At 37.6% G+C, this 15497-nt stretch overlaps 1 pseudogene; it reads left to right on the top strand.

Annotated features, from left to right (window-relative positions):
- The first annotated feature begins 4193 nt into the window (after nucleotides 1–4193).
- LOC118705879 lies at nucleotides 4194–4765 on the top strand (annotated as a pseudogene).
- The last annotated feature ends 10732 nt before the right edge of the window (nucleotides 4766–15497 follow it).

Here is a 15497-nt window from a genome sequence, read left to right as displayed (position 1 = left end):
GATAATCAACTTGGTTTTTAAATATATTTCATTTGAGGTCATGGTGAACTATCCAAGTAATAATGCCATGGAGAAAGCATGTGTAAGAACAAATACAAATTTGAAAATAAGGAGAGGAGCTTTTCCCCCCTTTTTCTCAGAGCATTTTCCTCAGAAAACTTGGAAGCACCTTCTTATCTGTTCACATGTATACATTTTGAAGATAAGATATGCCTTTCCTCAGCTTACTGACCCAAGAATGGCCTTCTCTGGAATCTATAAACTTTTGAAATGCAAACATCAAAAGAGATAGCACTATTGTCTCGAGTTTTCCAGGGAGGGTAGGAGACATACTGCCTTACTCCATGTTGTAAAAATACTTCCTGTCACAAAGGTGTGTGAGCCTTTTTTTTTTTTTTTATAAAGTTAATTAGCTAACACAGATGATCATACCAATTGCAAAGTAAAATTTGTATTAATTTTGTATGACCAATGAAGACTAGTTTTTGTGGTTTTATTTTTAAAAAGAACAAATACACACACACTCAGCCAAAAAAAGGGTAAGATATATTTTTGCTTTTGCAACATTTTAGCAGATTGCTTGTAATGCATTTCACATTCTGGTTTAATGTTTATTCAGATAGAAAATTGTCCCTTTCTCTTCTTTCTTTGTGGAGAGAGTTTCTCTGTGTTGGGAGATATTTTTAAACTTTTATTTCTCCAGTGCATGATATTGTAGATAAAGGATTGGACATTTAAAAGTCATCATCATAGCCAAAACCGGTTTGGCTCAGTGGATAGAGTGTCGGCCTGTGGACTGAAGGGTCCCAGGTTTGATTCTGATCAAGGGCATGTATATACATTGGTTGCGGGCACATCCCTGGGGGGAGAGGGGGGGTAATGTGTGTGCAGGAAGCAGCTGGTTCATGTCTCTCTGTCATCAATGTTTCTAGCTCTCTATCTCTCTCTCTTTCTCTCTGTAAAAAAATCAATAAAATATATATTTTTTAAAAAGTCATCATCATAGAGACAATAAAATATGATGACAATAAGAACAGATAAGAGACAATGAGACTAAGAAAAGGTAAAATTAGGACAGTTGGGAGGCGGGGAGGAGCTGTGAGGGCCTAATTTTCAAATAGTACCTGGATTGCAGGATTGGAAGAAGTGGCATAAACATTGGGACCAGAAAGTTTATTCTGTGAGTTAGTAGTAGAGCCATTCTCATGCTAACATAGAAGATGAGGAAGGATGGAAACATTTTATAAAATGAATGTTTAGTGTCCCAAGTCCCCCATAATAAGAACTCTTGTCTGTCTCTCCAACCTCTCCTTGCCTCTCAACATTCAACTCCTATAGTTACTATACAGCATGAATATCTCTGTTTGTTCTTGTTCATTTTAATCTGTGATGATTCCCTGTCTGGAATCCCCTTATCCTTGTCTTTCATCAAGAGATTCTCACCATATTTCTTAAGGCTAAGCTTGGCTTTTCTTCCTCAAGGAGGCCTGCCCTCCTATCTAATGTTCTCCCAAGTGGTCCTGTAATACCCCATGCATATTTTCTTTATAATCTTATTTAATAAAAGAGTAATATTCAAATTGACTATACCTCTGCTACACCCACAAGCCACGCCCACCAACCACGTCCACCAGCCAGAGTGAGTATGCAAATTAACCCCAACCAAGATGGCTGCAGCCAAAGAGAGCAAGAGGGAGGCTTGAGTTTCCCAGGCAATGGAAAAAGCCAAGCTTTCCGCCTGCCCTAGCAGGCCTAAGCCTTACTCAAGGCTACAAAGTTTTAATTATAGAAGGTAAACAAATCAAAAAAAAAAAAAAAATTGTGGCAAGCAGGCTTGGCTCTGCTCCAACCTACAAAGTTTCAATTGTAGACAGTAAATAAATTCCAGATACCTGGGCCTCAGCTTGGGTCACCGAGGGAGTGGGGGGAGTTGAAGTGGGGGGAGTGGTGGCTGGCCTGCAAACCACCACAGGCCCCAAGGGAACCCCCACCCTGATCTGGGACACCCTTCAGGGAAAACCAGCTGGCCTCCACCCATGCAGCACCAGGCCTCTAACCTATCTAATAAAAGAGTAATAAGCAGGATAACCATCACTTCAACACACAATATGGCTGCCCCCATGTGGTCAAAAATCCTGCCCCTATGTGTACATAAGATGGCCACCACAAGATGGCCACCAGGAGAGGGAAGTTAGGAGGGACCAGGCCTGCAAGAGAGGGCAGTTATGGGTGATCAGGCAAGCAAGGGAGGGCAGTTGGGAGACACTATGCCTACAAGGGAGGACAGCAGTCCTGGATTGTGAGAGGGATGACCCACAGGATTGGGCCTAAATGGGCAGTCAAACATCCCTTGAGGGATCCCAGATTGGAGAGGGTGCAGGCTGGGCTAAGGACAGGGACACCCCCCACCCTGTGCACAAATTTTGTGCACCAGGCCTCTAGTCTATAATAATAAAAGCATAATATGCTAATTAGACTGGACATCCTTCCAGAGGAAGCCACATTGGTGGGGACCGAGCCCCTTGCATGAATTTCCTGCATTGGGCCTCTAGTATATTTATAACAACATATTTTTGTGAATAAATTTATGAATATTGTATGCTCCTTGGCATGATGGATGCGAGAGAGTAATTAATGATGCTTACCTGTGCACTTGCAGTAACACAGGGACTACCATATTAAATTGCTTTTGTAATTAATTAAACATGTAAGTGTTAAATGGGCTCAAGAGAATGAGAATTGCTTTGCAGAATGATTCAGTCTAAATCTGTACTATTCAATATGTTATTGACTGGCCACAAGTGACCTGAAAGGTGTCTAGTCCAAATTGAGTTGTATTGTGTCAAATACACACCAAATTACTATATCCAAAAATTGTAAATTATCCCATAAGTCATTTTTGTACGGACCACATATTGACCACTAGAGCATAATAAGTGATATTTTGAATATATTGGGTTAAATAAAATAGAGAATTAAAACTTCTATTTTTTCACATTTGAAATGTATATTTCTATTCAACAACACTACTCTAAATGAAAGAATTGCCAATAATACATCCAAATATTAAATCACTAAAATCAATATGCTTAAGATCTGAAAAAGTCTAAGATGTTTTCTGGTATATATAATTCTATAAACAGTGGTTCCTGAGTCAAAACCCTGGCTTCCATCAGTTTTTAAGAATGATAAATCTAGAAAAACATCTTCTCCCATTTGCTCCTGAGTCTATGGCTATGTGGTTTGCATCCTCAGCACTTCACTAAATCTATCCTCTCCAAAACATCAATGGCCAGAGTGGTCATATCCAACTACTTCCTTTCGCTTGTACCCAAATTTTAGAGCAACTGACATATTTAAACACTCACTCTATGAGAAATCATTTCTTCCTTTGTTGTCCACAAAACCATTTTCACCAAGATCCTCTTTCACTGTATCTGTGGAATTCTCAGAGGATACTGTCCGCTCTAACCTTGCAGCCTTTTAACTTGGAAATTCCCTGGGGATTTTTTATTATATCGATATTCACAACATATCCTTTAGAAGTGATCTCCTCTCCTCCTATGGATTAGTTAGAAGTATTCAACTGCAAAAGAGAGAAACATACACAATAGAATCTACAGGGTTTTGATTAAATAAGGATTTACTTCTTCCCATGCAGTAAGAATAAATCAGCTGGGTAAAATTGATGTTTAGAGATTCAAAATGTCAAGGAAAATTTCTGAGTTCTCTAATGTTGAGCGTTATGGCTAGTTCAATTAGGCTATCTTTCACATAGTCCAGACTAGAAAACAAACAAGAAAAAGTGGAAAAGGGCTCAGAGCCTTAATCATGAGAGCAAAAAGTTTTCCCACAAGTCCCCATTATATTTTGCCTTTTGTCTCATTGGTTGTAATTGTGTTACTGGTCAGAGGTATTTGTGAGGGATTCTAGGAAAGTGACATTGGAAAAAGGGTATAAAAATGGGTTTTGAGTGAATCAACATACAGTATATCCTTAAGACTAGTGACATTGGCACCTCCTATGTAAAATAATACCTGAGTCTTTGTGCATACAAGCTTAGTACTTTGGATCTACAGGGTGGGACAAAAATTATTTATTAATTACTGTATTGTTTTTCATACAAACAACTGAATTGCAAACCTACCGGTACTTTTGCTGTACATGTATTTCAGAGTTGGCACAAGGTCTCCATGTTTCAGCAAGACAGTAATGAGGACGCTGAAAATGTTGCTCTGTTTGATACAAAGCAGAAATAGCTCATAGACTGCAAACATTCAAAATCAGACACCAAGTGGCCTCATTTTCTCATTCATTCTTTCAAGTCAATGTAATTGTACTCCATTTTCTCTATGAATTGTTGCCTTCATGGTGACAATTATCTTGTGATGGGACTTTGGGCAGTCAAGCATGTCACAGGTAAACAAATGGTTGGTGTACATTGATAGAATCATATTGTTGAAGATGGAAAAAGCCATCGGGTGTTAGAGTCCAGGAAGGCATCCCCCCAAGAAAATAAAACTGTATTATTAATAGAATATCCTGGCCAGGATGTGTTGCCTGTCCAGCACTGTGGGTGATATTCACCTTCAGGACTCTCTCCTCCTTCAGAGTGGTGGCAATGCTTAGCCTGGGTGTGGTGCTACCAGGTGCCAACTGTATTACTACAGCAGGTGCACAGTGGGCAGTGGGAAGAATTTAACCAGCATGGCTACAACTTGTGTAGAAAAGTAGTTTCAAGACAAAGCACTGGAGAGGATCAGAATTCCTGAAGAGAGGGAGAGCAAGCCTGTGTGCCCTGGTATGCTGGGGAACAACTAAAATGTTCTGGACTCTGAACCTCTGAAAACTCAGAACATGTTGCAGAGAAGAGCGTTGGGTTTGTTTTTCCTACTATGAACTCTAGTCCAGGTGATTTCAATGAACAGTCAAGCCTAAAAGATGTTTTATCTCATAAATCTATTCTTTTTCTTGCTCAAATGGGATATAGTACAGCATGCATTTTTATTAATGGCATTTCTTGAAAAAGAAATGTATGTAACAATCTACAAACTATTATATTCATCTATAAATTACATAGTATGTATACTCTAAATACTATTGGAATATTTATCAACAGATTATTTTTGAATGTGTACACTGTTACATTTTTTAAAGATATTTTATTTAACTGAATAAGTATCTTTTTCAGGGTGATAGCTTTGAAAGTATATATACATATACACACATAATCCTGTGATAGCTTTGAAAAAAATACATATATATATTATATATACATATAATATATATATATATATATACATACATACATACACAATCCTATATAATAAAAGCCTAATATGCAAATCAACCAAGTGGCAGAACTACCAGTGGAGCAACTAACTGGTCACTATAATGCATACTGACCACAAGAGGGTAGACACTATGCAGGAACTGTCCCCAGCCTGAAGGCCCTGGGCCAGTTAAGGTAGGTGCCAGTGGAGGTGTTCAGATTGCCTTGCAGGTCGCCCTGCAGAGGGAAGCTATTAGTGGTGGTAGCAAAGGGCAGGGCCAGCTGGCAAGTGGGCCTGCACCACCCCCCAGTCACCCTGCCAGTCGCCTTCAAGGAGGATGCCTGCATGGACCCCCCAATTGCTCTGCTGGTCACCCCACAGATCAGCCATCATCACCGGCCAGGCCTAGGGACTCTACCCATGCATGAATTTCGTGCACCGGGCCTCTAGTGTATATTCTAGACTCAGAGGGCATTCAGAGTCTATGGCAAGTAAGAGAGTTTTCTTCCTTTTTGTTTAAACATGTTCTCAAAATGCTTGGTCATCCCAGTTCTTGGATCCCCTGATAGAATTCCCTGTGGCAGATGATTATTTTAGCAATGCAGAGTCTTGGCATTTGCTCTGGGTTTCCCCTTAGTGAGTAACAGGAGATGCTTTTTTTCAATGACAAAGCAGCTTTTCTAAACTGTCTTCTTAAATCTGTGATTCTGGCAATCATGGGCAGGGCAGGAATTTCCTTTCCACAACTCAGAGTTATTGAGACAGTTGTCAAGCAGGATCTACCTGCCTATGTTCTCATGCTTAGGGCGTCCTCCTTACCTCACCGTTCCACCCTCTTTAAAAAATCACCTGGGAAAGCATGTGTATGAATAAGACCTTATTCAGTACCACTAGAGGTCTTGCTAGAAGCCCAGGAAGAATCATTGTAAACAAAATCCTCAACATATCTGACCGATGAACTGGTCATTCAGAAGTTCTGACCTCAAATACTAGTAAAGCCCCAGCTTGTCCAATGAAGTGCCATCATGTGGAAGGTCCTGTGACCTCAGAGAAGTAACTTTGGCAGGGAATAAAAAGATTCTTTCTTCCTTTTAACCAGTGCTGTCTAAAGTGGATGGGCATGCCCTCCATGTTGTTGGAAGTAGGAGCTGATGAACACTCTTTGAGGATTTAAGTGGGATTAAAGATTTCTAAATGTCCACACAGTTTGAAGTCAGTCAGAACATTTGCTGCCCTGACTGGTTTGGCTCAGTGGACAGAGCATCCGCCTGGAGACTAAACCCCCAGGTTCAATTACAGTCAAGGACATGTACCTTGATTGTGGACACATCCCCAAAAGGGGGTTTTGCAGGAGGCAGCTGATTGATGTTTCCCTCTCATCAATGTTTCTCACTCTCTATCTCCCTCCCTTCCTCTCTGTAAAAAAAATCAATAAAATATATATATTTTAAAAAGAAATATGCTGTCCAACACTTCTGAAGTTTTATTCTCTTAGAGAACTTAATATGCTTTTAAAAGATGGTTTTCTGATTTTGGGAAACACTTGGTGTCGTATTTCTTTCTCAGACACATGGTCCATATTAGTTATTATAACTCTGTCTGGGCCTGTGTTTTAACAAAATGTTTCCAATCCAAAAATTGCTTTTCTCTTTCAAGGTTTATTTTCAAGGCTTTTGGAAGAAAGGTTTTGTTTGGTTTTGCTTTGTTTTCTGCAAAATTCTGGTTAACTTAGTAAGGACACCAGACAACTAAAGGGTTTATGATGACATATTGCCCTAATAATGTATATTTTTTAAACAATATGCTAAATTCCAGTAGTCAAAAAAACATAAGACAGAATCTTAAAATGTGGATCCTTTTAATTGAATTTATTGTGGGGGACACTGGCTGATAAAACTATGTACGTTTCAGGGGTATAATTCTATAATATGTCACCTGTATATTGTATTGTGTGTTCACCACCTCAGGTTTAAAATGTATGTGTTTTTTAAATCAAGTTAGCATGGCTTCCTTCTAGAAGGACACCTAGTTTAACTTCTAAGCTATGCTACATAATTCAGAATACTTTACTGTAAAGCCCATAACTTTCTGAGCGGTGTATGGCTCACGGAAATGCTTGCTCAGAGGGAGACAATGTTGTAACCTGCCCAGAATCATTGCACCTGGAAGAAGGGAGGGGCATCATTTCACACCCTATTCATGCAAATACTACTCATGAATGACAGTGGCAGCCATTTCTGTCACACAGCAGAAATATTGGTAAACTTCATTTTATGAAGGCTATGGTCACGTAGATGTCATGAATCAGCTACTTCCTTAAAAATAACCTAGTCTAGACCATATTGAGATAGGATAGAAATAAGTTAATTGGGAGAAGAATGCTGCAAAGAATTAGAGATGATGCTGACTTAATCTTTTTTTCTCATGCTAGCAGTCACACATTTCTTTTGTTTAACTTGTATGCTTTTATGGCCAGTTAAATACATTTAGTTAACTGATGGGGTTTTCTGTTCGTGTTTTATTTTTGTGGGGTTTTTTTTTCATCATTTAAAGCCTTTCACTGGCTTATAGAAAATGAACATATTAGACATACATATGCAATGATAAAATGGGGGCTTTGACAATTGTTTTTATTAAACTGATGGGATACCAAGAGATCCATTCCAAATGGAAATTACATCAGTAAATAACTTAGTCAGTGAATACTTCTTCTGAGTTCTGTGTATGAGGTACTTGGTAACATGCTGTAGACAGTTTAACTTTGAGCTATGCTCTCTGCCATCAAAGAGACAACGTTCTAGCAAAGAGGAGCACAAATAATTGTGATACAGAAAATATACAATACAGTCCATACATGAAATGCAAAGAAATAGAAGACAGAAATGTCCAGCCATAGGGATTAGGAAATATTACATAAAAGGCATCATTCAAGTCAAGTTTATATTTTTCCAATTCTGATTATGAAAATGTTTTTATTGGATAAAACTTGAAGAAAACATACACACATTTCCTAAAGTCACAAAAATTATCTTAAAATGTAGAGATAACTATTGTTGACCTTTTTACAACTTATAATTTTCAAATATATACCTACATGTGTTTCCAACATTATAAACACATAAAATACAGATTGTAATGTTCTTAATTTATTAAAATTATAGTCTAAGCATTTTTCTTTGCCATTAATTTTCTGTAAAATATCATTTTTTAATCTCTAGTAATAGGACATTAGATTCTCTACTTCCAAATGCATATCCCTAATTTAGTTATAAAAAAACATCAGAGACACTGGAATTGAGGGAAATTCTACAATATAACTGGCCAATATATTTCAAAATGTCAAGTTCATGAAGAACAAAGAAATACTTTGGTACTGTCCTTAAATGAAGGAGACTAAGGAGTCATGACACTAACTTCAAAATAGGATTCTGAATTATATCCTAGACCAGAAAAAGAGCACTAGCTGAACAATTGTTGAAATTCAAGTATGGTCTGTAGATTTGTTAATATCATATAAATGTTAACTTCCTCATTTATATAATAGTACTATAGGTAGGTAAGATGTTAACATTGGGGAAGATGCATGAGGAATATATATAAAAACTCCATGCAATATTCTTGTAGCTTTTTGAAATAAGACTGAAATTATTTCAAAGCACAAAGCAAAAGAAAAGAGACAAAAAGTGAATAAAGCATGAAAATTTAAAGCAAAAAATGTGATTTTTAAGGCAACATAATGCTTCATTATGAGGATATGTTTTAATTCAATCAAGTCTCATTATTGGCATTTCTTTTTGCTATTATAAATAATAATGTAATGAACTTTCTATGCATAAGTCTTTGTGAAATAAAAGGGATTATATTATTAAAAGTGTGATGGAGAAGAAGAGATAAATTTATACATGGAAAAGAAATGGTCTGAGAAAATGTGTGTAGAAGCAGTCACCAAGTATGACTTATTTACTATATGAAATCATGTTTCAGGGAAGAGCAAGATCTTATGGGAGAAAAATTCTATATTGGGCCACACTGGTGAGATGGTGTTACTCTGTAGTGGGCCTTAAAGTCAAGGACTCTGTACTTCGGTTGATAGTTGATGTATTGGAAATTTGCCTCAAGATATTTCTTTTTTCCATTTGACTCCTTCTAACTTAATATTTGTGGTTTTTTCAAAAGGATGCCAGGGATGTTTAGGAATAAGAAAATATTTATGAGAGTAGTAGCATCATAAAAGGAACTTAGACTCTGAAAACAAGACCATTTCTTAAGTTTATGCAAAAAAAAAATAGTTATTCCTTTTCATTTAGAATGGTGAATATTTGAAAATTTGACCTTTTAACAAGCTGAGAATCAGTTGACTGTAAGGGCCAGAAATAGACCTGTAATCATTTGCCTTTGACATGTTCTGGAAATTGTTCATTTTTCATAATAATTGAATATAGATAGATGAAACAGTAATAAGAAAATGCCCTTTACATAGATGAGATGCATTTAATAATAGTACTTATCTTTAACACCTTACATATTATAAATCATATATTCAAAATTTAATCTAAATTTCAAGAAAGACATGAGCTCAGTGATAGCTATTTTGAAGCCTATTACTCTGAAAGCTTAACCTTTAGTTAAAATTCTATGAACCTTGTTTCAAGTCATTGAAGCAACTTATCTCTGTTATATAAATATTATATAAATACATTACATCTTCCATTGAATTATTCTTGATTGAATTTCTTAATATTGTAACTGGGTTTCCTGTTCAATATTAACTTCTGAAAATAATACAGGAAATTTCTTTAGTCTGTTAAAATTTGGTATAGTATTAACACTTTAACAATATGGATAGTTAGATTTAATCAATAGTCCCACAGTACACAACACTTACATTTAACTGAGCTATTTTCTTTCTATGTACAGGGTAGTTTAAAATCTGTTTCTCATCCCTATCTTCAGGGAAACAAATTTAAATGTATTATTATCTTTATACAAATAGATTAGATGAGTGCCTACTAAGTTGGTTTTGAAGGCCTCTGATCAAAACTGCTGCCACCTCCAATGTCCCAATTATCAATAAAGGATGGCCTTTATAGGCTTATTGGCATGCAATAAACTGTGGTCTAAGAAGAATTATGCCAGATGAAACCCACAAGCCAAAGATCTCCACAGTGTGTCTTCTCCCTTCATGCAACACATATGAATAAAAACAACTTTATTGACATAGAGGGGTTGGGAGTTCCTGTGGTCTTTAACTAGTTGGCATTGACTTCTACTAGTATTTTATCAGCCATTAGTTATGTTGAACAAATTCCAAAAGAGTCTGGAGGTTTGGGCTAGAAAGAAATTATAAGTTTATTCAACTTTGCAAACTTGCAACCCACCTAGGTAAAAATTAAGAAGTATTTCAAAGAAGAAAGAAAAGTTAAAAGCTCTAGAGTAAAAAAGTAAATTCTTAAGAATTATAGGTCACTCAACAACAACAACTAAAACAATCCAATTTAAAAAAAATGGGCAGTTGACCTAAATAGACATCTCTCCAAAGAGGGCATACAGATATGAAAATATGCTGAACATCATTAGTCATCAGAGAAATTCAAATTAAAACCACAATGATATATCATCTCACACCTATTAGAATGGATATCTTCAATAAATTAACAAATAACAAGTGCTGGAAAGGATGTGGAGAAAAGAACCCTTATGTACTATTGGTGAGAATGCAGATTGGTACAGCCACTATGGAAAACAGTGTGAGGGTACCTCAAAAAATTAAAAATGGAACTGTCTTATGACCTAGAAATTCTACTTCATGGTATATATCCAAAGAAACCCAAAACACTAATTTAAAGAAATGTATGCACTCCTATGTTCATTGCAGCATCATTTACAACTAGAGGCCCAGTGCATGAAAATTCATGCACTGGAGGGGGTGGGGGTTCCTCTCACAGTCCAGGAGCCCTCAGGGGCAGGAAGCGACCCAAAAATCAGTGGAAGGCTACGCCCCCATAACACCTGGTTATCTGAGCCTCAGGTGGTGCTGGGCAGCTGGGAAGCCACCATCTAAGGCTTTCCTGTGCCTCAGGCCAGCCCTGGGTGGCTGGAGGACCTGAGGAGACTGGGGGACTCTAGAAGCAGGTGCCCGGGCAGGGCTGAGGGGACTGGGCGCTGTCATCTTGTGGCTGTGAGTGGCAACATCTTTGAGGCACAGCAGTCAATTAGCATATCTCCTCATAATTGGCTGTAGTCACTGTTTGTGAGGGTATGGCTGTCAATTAGCATATTCCCTCTTTATTAGATAGGATAGCCAAGATGTGGAAGTAACCCAAGTACTCATCAATAGAAAAGTGGATAACAAAGTAGTGGTACATATATACAATGGAATATTACTTGGCCATAAAAAGAATAAAATCTTATCATCTGTGACAGCTTGGGTGGCCCTAAAGGGAAGAAACTATAACCTGACTTGGATAGTTATAAAGAGATATTGTGCCAAAATGAGTGGCAGTAATATTTGAAAGATGTTTAAAACCACATCATCCCTCTCTAGACATTCAAGTACAATAAAGAGATAAAATCTGATCAATAAGATATCATGAGGTACATGGGAAAACACATGGCAAAGTCAGTCTGCCAATGACAAATGGCACAGCTATTTGGAAAAGACACTAGTCCCAGAGTTAGAAGAAAGTTATTTTATTCCAGGCTTTCACATCAACTACTAATGTGAGTTTGGGCTAGCAAATTTCCCTTTCTGACTCTTAGCATCCTAATTGGTAACACGGAAAAAGGTTAGGGACATCACTAATTAACCTCACTTCCATTAACAAGGTTTTTGACCCTAAATATCATATATTGGTGGCAATGAATAGCAAGCCCATGGTAAACAGAAAATGAGAACAATCTACTAATATTCTTGCTTTTTAAATAGAAGCAGAGACAACTGAGTGTTTAAATAAAGAATTCCATTCCATTGCTACTCAAAATGTATCCTTCAGCACCATCTCCTGAAGCTTTTTGTAATCTGGACTCTTGAGTCCTACTGAACCAAAACCTGCAGTCTAATAAGATCCCTGAGTAATTTGTGTGCAGAATGATGTTGGAAAATACACTGCCCTAAACCATAGCTAGTATGTACTAGTAAACTTCATAAATCTCACCTCCCCTTATCATCATTCTTGATTTCAGGGCCTGGCACATTGCAAGGTGGCTATGATGGGTGATAGAAAGAGAACAGGATTCGCTGATGCTGCTGAGAATGGCTCTACCCATTTCTGATCTTTCCTTCTAGGTTGAGATGGGATTTTTCAGGCTTCTCTTCCCCTTCATGATGCCTTTCCAGGAATGGCAGAATGTCATTTGGTTAATTTTGAGGGACTATCTAGGAATGCTTAATGTAGTTTCTGCCTTTTTCCTTTTGTGAATTAGCCGGCCACAGAGATCGTGCATTCTTCACTGTCCTCCATTGGCCCACCTTCCCTCCTGGATAAGGTTTGCTGTGGTCCAGTTTGTCTATGCTTCTGGCTGGCTACTTGAGCATCCCTAAGTCTGGGTTAAGTTTAAGAGGTTCATCTGGTGCTTTAGTTCTTATCAATCATTAAGGTGGTTATTTTTTGTCTTGCTTTATATTTTTCTCAGAAATGGATGTGGGAAAGTGATTGCATTTTTAGACATCCTCCACAATCCAGAAGGTTTTTTTGTTTTGTTTTGTTTTGTTTTTAATATATTGATTTCAGAGAGGAAGGGAGAGGGAAAAGGAGATAGAAATATCAATAATGAGAGAGAATCATTGATAGGCTGCCACCTTCATGCCCTCCCACCTGGAATTGAGCCTACAACTAGGACATGTACTCTTGACTGGAATCAAATCCGGGACCCTTCAGTCCATAGGCCGACACTCTATCCACGGAGCCAAACCAGCCAGGGCCAGGAGTTAATTATTAATGGACCTGAATCTGGTTCAGGTGTTCACTAATGATTAAACCTCTTTTTTTGCTTTAAGTCAATTCGCTCCTCTGGAAAGTGGGATAGTCAAATGAAAGCATTGGTTTCCAGACCTGAGTAAGCCTTAGAATCAACCCATGGGATGGAGAAGACGTTTTCTGAACCAAAATCTGTAGCAATGGGGCCCCAAAAGCTGCAGGTATAAAGGAGATTCAGGTAACGCAAACCTGGAGATCAGTTTGGGGATCTCCTTGTCCTTGCTACTCAAAATGTGATCTGTCTTCTAGCAGCAAAGGCACTGCCTGGGAGCATGCTAGAAATGTAGACCCTTTGGCCCTGCTCCAGAAGCGCTGAACCAAGGATCGGCATGTTCAAAAGGTTGCCAGATACTTTTATATGCACATTAAGGACTGATAAGCCTTGCCCTGGACTGTATTATCTCAACTGTCCTTCCCACAGTGGAACTGTTGGGATTCTATTTCTTTTTCATTGCTTTATCTCTGGTTCCTGGCATATAGCAAGGTGCTCAATAAATATTTATTGACCAAATTAATCCATTTGCTGTTCTGTTCAGTGGAATGTGACAGCAGCTTGGTCATGATCCCATGGGCTTATCCTTTAATAAACACAGCAAACAGAGGCACCAATCTATCTCTCTGGCCACTGATAGAACAAGTATGGATCCAAAATCTGGCTAATATATGCTTCCTACTCTTGTCTGAATTCTGATCATAGTTTGATGATAAAAATATTCTAGAAAGTTATGTTGCTCACCTTATAATTTGTGTTCCTTCCTACTGTCTTACCAAATTCAAAGGGCTTCTCTAAGATTTATACTCCTTGATTTCTTTGTGGTATTTAACTGGTTGCTCGCTTGACACTTATATAGCAGATTTCTTAACTCTGTTTTTGATCACTTTTTCTTAAACGTTTTCTATAGACTCCTCTTCTTCTTAATCTATTTTTTTTTATAAAAACGACCCATCTTTTATGACATAGCTCAAGTATCAATTTTAGAATGAAGTTCTGAAGTCTCTGTTTCCAAGATTTTTATCTATTCACTTTACATGTGCTGGAGAGAAAAGATCAAAATGAAAAGCATGATACCTTCAACCACTGTGAGTTTCGTAAGTCCAGCACAATTTTACAGACATAGCAGATGGTGCATAGATAAATATGTTCATAATTGGGGCCACTTTTGTTACATGGGAGGAAGAATTGCTGACTAGCGGTGGTCCAGGGTGGTGAATTGCCCCTCTGGGCCTTTAAAGAAACTCCATATTCCTGAAACCTGCTCCTGCTGCAGATATTAATTTAGGAGGTCTGAGAATCTGAACCTCGAATTTATATTAAAAAATAGATATTTTCCCAGGTGATTCTAAAGCATGGCCATGGTTGGTATTTATTGAAATATCCAGATTTGTAGATAAAAATGTTCTTTTGGAAGATTCCAAAGTCTAACCATTATGAAGAAGGCTTTCAGTCTCATCCTGTTAGCCAAACTTTGGGTGACCAAATATACAATCTGATATTTTTAAACAAACAAAGAGAAAAGAAAATTTAGACACAGATACAAAGCTGACAAAGATTATAGTAGCACAGTCCAACAACTCCTTAATACAAGTTTGGTTTGGTCTTTGCTCTAACCAGGAATGAAATCAAAAGGTAGCCTGGTTTTGATGTGAGTTAAACATGTTTCTATCATTTATGAAGATAATTATTACATGGTTGTAGAACCTAAGAGATATCATGAATAAAAATAGAATTTCCTTCCATGTAAAAAGGAAGAGAAAATGCCTTAAAACTTATTGCCAAATTTTTACTTGGATTATTAGTTAATTCTGAAGTAGTATCAAGCCATTTCATTATTGACATTCAGGCTCAGAATATCATAAAATGTTACAGGACATAGCTGGGACTTAATTCTGCTGCTTCCACTCATCTGCAGTGTCCACTAAATTTATGGAGCTTGGGCCAGGTGTTCTCATTCACTTCAACAGGTGTTCTCAAACTTCCTTTTGAAAACTTGTTTTCAAATTGGATTTCTTTGTCATGTCAGTTGGTAAACAATAACATACTATTCTTAACAGCTGAAGAAGAAGCAGTGGGCACAAATGCTTGACATGCTTATAGTGTAAAAGTGTTTGGTGACATTTGCTACGGGACAGGTTGTGCTGTTTACTGGCTCTGGAACCTCCTGGCTCAGGATAAGTGCTTGTTGACTTTCTTCCCAGCCTTGTTCAGCAGATCACCACGGAGCTTCATTGTAAGAAACTGTGCCTCACT

Source organism: Pipistrellus kuhlii, unplaced genomic scaffold, assembly GCF_014108245.1.
Source record: "Pipistrellus kuhlii isolate mPipKuh1 unplaced genomic scaffold, mPipKuh1.p scaffold_m20_p_5, whole genome shotgun sequence".
In the NCBI taxonomy this organism is placed as follows: domain Eukaryota; kingdom Metazoa; phylum Chordata; class Mammalia; order Chiroptera; family Vespertilionidae; genus Pipistrellus; species Pipistrellus kuhlii.
This window is presented reverse-complemented; position numbering and strand designations above follow the sequence as displayed.